Source organism: Triticum dicoccoides, chromosome 5A (genome assembly GCF_002162155.2).
Source record: "Triticum dicoccoides isolate Atlit2015 ecotype Zavitan chromosome 5A, WEW_v2.0, whole genome shotgun sequence".
Classification (NCBI taxonomy): Eukaryota; Viridiplantae; Streptophyta; class Magnoliopsida; order Poales; family Poaceae; genus Triticum; species Triticum dicoccoides.
In genome coordinates this window covers 708,827,076-708,833,866 of record NC_041388.1, presented here as the reverse complement: position 1 = coordinate 708,833,866, position 6,791 = coordinate 708,827,076, and positions in this window count along the sequence as shown.

Sequence of the window (6,791 nt, the reverse complement as noted above, 5' to 3'; positions counted from 1 at the left end):
CAACCGACAAAAAAAACAAAAAGGAAAACAAGAAAAGGAATTATCCCAATTCATCGGGATCTTTTGCCGGGGCAATAAGGAGAATAGGAGGAGAATTCATTGGTTGGCTTGGGATAAACTAATGAGACCGAAAGGCGAAGCGGGTATGGGATTTCATGATCTAAGATTATTTAAGCATGTGCTTATGGCTAACCAAGTTTGTTGGTTATTGGTTTATCAGCATCCACTATGTGCAAAGGTGATGAAGGCAAAATATTATCCTTGTGGGCATGTCCTGGATATGGTGCCTTGGCAAAATGTTATGCATGGCCTTAAGCCGCTTCAAAATGGTGTCATTTGAAGTGTTTTGATGGTGCTAGTATAAATATTTGGAGAGGTAATTGTCGTCCCAAAGATTATATCCAAAACAAATTCTGTTTTGAAGAATTGAACTAGGCTTAAATGGGTGTGTGAGTTATTCGTGAGAGGGTCTTTTTTTGGAAATGGAGGCGTACCCCCGGCCTCTGCATCATGATGATGCATGCAGCCATCTTATTAAGAAGTCTCAAAGTAGCACAAAGTCATAAAGGTATTACAGCTCGCAAGCGGAGCAAAACAAAGAAAATAAAAGTGTATGCTCCAAAACACAACCGGTAAGGCAATAGAAAGGATAAGCTCCCTAGACTCCTATTCTAGGGTTAATTATCCTTTTTCCCTCAGTGGTGTCCATGTACGCAGTTTTGCCCTCAGATGCGAATTGTGCTCAGTTTTGCCCCTAGTCCGTGCGCACCGACTCGTTCCGTGAACTCTGCCGTCTCCGTCAGGTCAACCTTTTGACTCGGCGCTTACAGGTGGGACCAGGCGGCAGAGACGGCCAATTTTATTCAGACCGTTGCACGCGTGGCTTGTGGGACCCAGCAAAGAGCCGTTGAGCAGAGAGCTGTTGGCGGGTGTGCTATATAAGCGGGCGACATCGACGGTGACCACGGCGACAGAGAGCACGGCGGTGACCACGGCGAGAGAGAGAGCACGGCGGCGGGAAGCTAGCTGTGGAGGGCGCGGCGGTGGGAAGCTAGCAGCGGAGGGCGCGGCGGCGTTGAGATCCCCTTCGGCTCTGAGCTCCATGTCTTCCTCAAGCTCCCGCGCCACCTCGCGGATGCAGAGCCGGGCGCGTGTGGACATGCCTGTCTTCGTCTGTCCGTGGTGCCGGGCGGGCGTTGATCGGAGGGTTTCTCAGACACCGAGGAACCAGAATTGTCCGTTCTACGTGTGCAGCGAGAATGGGGTAAGAATCGGGGCAATTGCACCATTTTCGTGGTCGGGGTCTTTGAGCAATGGGTTGATCTGTTTGGTGTTCATGCAGGTGACATGCTTCTTTCTTTGGGTCAATGCTTTGGCCAAGACTCTGATGAATGAACTGCAAGAAGAGCATGAAGAATGGTTGCGCATGCTGCCAGGAGCGGCAGTGGCCGCACCACGAGCTCCGGAAGAAGAGATGGAGGGTGAAGCACGCACTGACAGAGAGCTAGCTGTTGAGCTTAGGATGTTGAAGAAGAAGGTTAGGAAGCTTGAAGATCAAGCACTACCAATACCCATTTGCAAATACTTATGGGCATTTGTAGGTATGGTGATCGCATTGGTTGTAACGTTGAAAATGTATTGAAAGGCATGAATTATGGAGGAATTTGTAATCTTGAAATTGTTTGAGAAATTCACCTAGTTTAAATGTTGGTTAAAGTTGTTTAAATGTTGAAACAAAAAGAGAAGAAGTGACCAACATTTAAATATGTTGGAAAAAAGAGAAGAAATTAGGAATTCAGAAAGTTTTGATCAATGAAATGCAGCTCTCTGCTCTGCCTTTCTGTCCAAAAAAAGGTTGCTCTTGGGCCAAATTCAGATTGTAGAGCCAAGTGCAGGCTATTCTAATGGGCCAACTGCATCCAATTAGGCCCATTCGGGGGTTCTCTTGCGTATTTTTTTGTTTTCTATTCTGATTTAATTTAGGCAGTAAATCATAATGCTGAAACTTTTTGTGGAAGCTAATTGAATTATTCCGGAGCCAAACAATTAAGGTTAGAATTTTTTTGGAGCTGTTAATTAATCCAATTCAAATACACCGTGATTTAAATCAAAGACCAAAATGTCATGGAAAATGTGTCTCAGCTCTGGTAGAGGTTTACGCCAGGTGCCAAAATAAATGAACATTTTTTAAGGGCATTACATTGAGAAAAACATAATTTGTCTAAAAAATGAAGGGTGGAAAATGCACAAAAAATTGGTGTGGCTGGGGACTCGAACCCAGGACCGCGTGGGTTTGTGGTGTTTAGGGCTGCATTGGTAACCGCTAGGATAGATGGCAAGACTTTGACATGGGTAGGGAAGGAAGGTATACATAGTGAGACTGTGAATTTTTTTTAAAAAAAAATAGTGAGACCGTGAATGTTTGCACACGCGTGAGAATGGTTTTCCATTGTTTTGCACTTAAATTTTGGAGGGTTGGAAGGTTGAAAATGTATGTTGCACTACCACATGATTTTGGTCAGAGTGGCACTTGGTTTAGGGTTAGAGTGGCACTTGGTTTAGGATTTAAAGGGAATAAATTTGCATGTTAGTTCATGACTTTTTGTTTGAATGAAACAGAAGGCTTCTCACCCCCTCCGATTTTCATTAATGAAAACCACAAGTTCTCGAACTTCATGACTTGTTTAGGGAAGAAATGATATGTTTGGGCACGGACATTTTTTAACACACATAATAAACCCTAATAACTTAGATAAGATGGAACACACCATACCATTACAATAACTTAGATAAGTTCACGGACAGTTCACAGACACATGACGAAACATGACACGACACGACACGACATAGAAAAGCAACAAAATAAAAAACAAAACATGATGAGCTTGACTCCGGGCTTGAACATCTTCATCTTGACCTTCTTCTTCCACCTTGGCTGCGCGCGCCCCTTCAACACCGTCTTCATCTTCACACCTCCTCCTCCTCGTCGTAGGGAAGGGAGTGCATCTAGCCTGGAGCAGGGAAGATGCGCTCGTACTTGGTGTAGATGTTGTAGACGGTGAAGAAGATGGCCTCGCAGCCGCACCAAAAGACTTGGCCGAGGAGCTCGCGCGCGTCAAACGGGTTGGTGAAGGTGACCGTGAGAAGTAGGAGGATGCCGCCGCAGTCATGAACCTCGTTGAGGGTGAACATCCTCGGCGAGCCCCGTGTGAGGTGGGCATAGTCGGCTCTGACACTACTAGAAATACCACTACTAATGGCGCGCCTAATATGGCCATTAATGGCGCATCACTGGTGCGCCATTGATAGCACGCCATTAGTAATTTTTACTAATGGCGCACCACCTGGTGCGCCATTAGTATCTGGTATACTAATGGCGCACCACCTGGTGCGCCATTAGTATATGCGAGGGTGCGCCATTAGTATGCCTCCCAGGGGGCATGTATACCCAGGTGCTTTGGCATACTAATGGCGCACCACCTCTGGATGCGCCATTAGTAACCGCAGCATACTAATGGCGCACTACCCGGTGATGCGCCATTAGTATGCACTGTCATACTAATGGCGCACTGTCATGTGATGCGCCATTAGTATGAATATTAGGTTTTTTTTATTTTTTTATTTTCTGTTTTTTGCACAGGTTACAAAATGTATAATTTGACAAAATATAGACAGCACACATCAACAATAGATTCATCAAATACAATAGAAGATTAGTCTTTGAATACAATTCATCATATTAGTCTCCGAATACAATTCATCATATTAGTCTCCGAATTGAAAAGACCGAACAAAGATAGAACATTATATTACAAGTCTCGAGACCGCGAGTAGCGAGTTTATCTTCGCATTACAAGTCGATATCGATCATCTAAACTACCATCACATAGAAGAGAGCTGCGGTCATCACAATGAGCATCATCACGATGAAACTCGTCTTCATCCGGTTCCTCCAACGCTCCCTCCCCTCTCCCGCTAGATAGCGGGCGTATCTAGATTCGGCCTCGGCCCTAGTGGTGTACCCTTTGTAACTGTTACCGCTGAATCGGTGAACCTGTCTCCAACACTCCTCCCAGTCATCGTAGACTCCGGGAACCTTACCCTTGTACACGACATACGTCGGCATCGCTATGCACTAGCCAAACGAAACATTAGTACCAATTCATAGACAATACATAAGCAATATATAAGTATGCAACAGAACGATCGGAAGAGAAAAGCAAGACATTAATAGCATCGATTACATCTAAGTTGAACGACTCTCGAAACCAAAGAGACATACTACAAGTTCATTAAAGTTTAATTACAACATGAGCCAATCGATGTTTCAGAACTAGACAACTCGACTCAAGGGACCGGAGCGTGGATGAAGCCGCCGTCTATCGTGGGAGTCATGAAAGAACGGGCGTTGTCATCCTGCATTTGTAGCATTGTGTCGATGTCACTGTTGGACGGTTGATTTCTGAGGTAGAACTGCCCCGAGGTACGAAGGACATCTTGATGGATGATTTCCGCAAACTCCGACTGGATGCGAAAGAATTCTTGTCGGAGGTCCGCGTCCTGGATTGCCGACACGCTCGCGGCCCAATCTTGGAGTTTACTCGGTAGCAGAAGTTGATGATGGTCCCGTATGATCGCCCGCATGTGATGGATGGCGTAGTAGGCACCCTTCTGACCGCCAGGCGGCTGCTTGACGCAGCAGAACGTCGTATTGTGGGAGAACACGTGCTTGCCGTACTTACGAATAGGCCTGGTGAAGGTGCCTCCAGATTTGGCGTAGCCGGGGAGAACATCATCAAGAACCTTCTTGACATTTGTGTAGTCTATGTTCGACTGACGGTCCGGGTCGAAATACGTGGCCATGGAATATTTGGGGCTTAGGAGGATGAGCGTGCAACGTGTGTCACTGCAGAAAACATGGAATGTTAAAAGAAAAACGATCGAAATATAAGAATTCATATGTTACGGGCCGGTTGAGGGGAGGACTTACTCGGGAAAGTAAGGCACGAGGAAGTTATCCTTATCTTGGTTTGCCAGAATGACGCCTTCGAGGTAAGAACTCGCGACTTGCCGGTCCCCAGCGCTGCCCAAGATCTTGGCACGCATGTAGAAGGGGTCGACTATCACGATGTCCGGGGTCTTGTCGCGAATGATCCGCATCTCCATACTCAGCGTAGCCGAACGAAGGTGTAGTGCAGCGGATGAAGGTTAAACATAGCAAAGATGTCATCAAACCGCAGGACGATCGTACCCCCGATGTCACCATCCACAAAGCCCTTGCCCTCTGGCACCTTGGCCACGAAAACCGGGTATGCCACATCCTTCTCTCTGAGACGCCGCTTCTCCAAAGAAAGAACACTGTCGTGCAGACTCCGCATAGCACCGGTTGCAGCATTGAGCATATTTGGTGGTAGCATCGCCCTACCCGCCACATGCACCCTCCTCGAGATATCCTTAGGTGAAGGTGGCCCGTCCTGAGCATGGATCGTACTCGGTGCCGGCTGGCTCGCACCCTTCTTAGTCTTTCTTTTGCGTGCCTTCTTCTTCTCCTGTAATGGGACCGAGTTTTGCTCACAGACCGCCTTCTTGAGTGTGTTGGGGCTGATAATATTTCGCACCTCGCCTATCTGAGGCTCAGTGAAGTCGGCAGCTGGAGGCGTCTCCTGAGAGCTGAATGCCAGACGGCGCCTGTTGCAACTTGGCTTCTCCGCGGTACGAGCTAGATCGCACACGTCTTTTGTTGGGTTTGGTTCTTGAGAAGGAGGCCCCATGAAGTCGCCATCGTACCCATGCTCGGCAAAGTACTGATCGACGTTGCCAAATGTATCATAGTCGTCGTCGTCGTCATTCTGATCCTGTGCCATATGCATGTTTGGATCCAGTGGCATAGGGATGTCCGGCACTGTTACGGCGGTCTTGCCATGGGGCCGACTTGGCGCCGGCACGACTGGCGGTGTTGTCTTTGGGGTGGTGTCCCCCGCCCCCAAACGAATCTGGCTCTTCGGCCAAAGCAGGGGCCAGCTCAGGCAGGCGCTGAGGGTCATCACGTCATCATCGTCGGCCCCGACGGGTCGATTCGGAGGTAACAAGTCGTCGCAGCCTGGCAGCACCCGAACCAGTTGAACCCTAAACAAGTTGGGTGGCATCTGGGTACCGTGGAACAAGGGGTTGCCCGGTTGAACGATTTTGCCCTTGGCGACATCGACCAACTCGTTATTCACGAAGTGGAGGAGAGTGCACGGAACGTTGGCGGCGCCCTGCGAAAACATGTAGGGCGTCAGGGATGCCCAGTCAAAGGCAAGGAGATGAAGTCCTCGGCCGAGAGAGGCTTAATTAGTTACCGTGATGATGGCGTCGAGCTCGGCTAATGTAGAGGCACCGCCAACGGCGGGCGTGCAGTTGACGGAGGGGCCGCTTGCTGCAGAGGTGCCGGCCGGCGTACACCCGGGTGCATTAAGCTCCCGTGCCGGCGTCGGAGACACCAATGCCACCTCCGCCGGAGGCACCAATGGCCCCGCCATCGCATTATGCGAGTTGCTGGCCGTGAAGCTAGGAATCGGGGGCGGCCCCTGTTGGCCGCCCGCAATCCACGCACTCAACCCCGAGATCAAGGTAGGCACAAGGGCGGTGATCGTCGCTCCGAGTCGTTGTTCCACTTGCTCTTGGACAATCTCCGGAATCCGCGCCACCTGTGCCTTGAGTTCTTGAACCTCTCGCGCCTGGCTTTCCGAGCTGGTCTTTTTCTCCTTCCGCACACCAGCGGTATAGTATGACCCCCATTTTGTCGACAA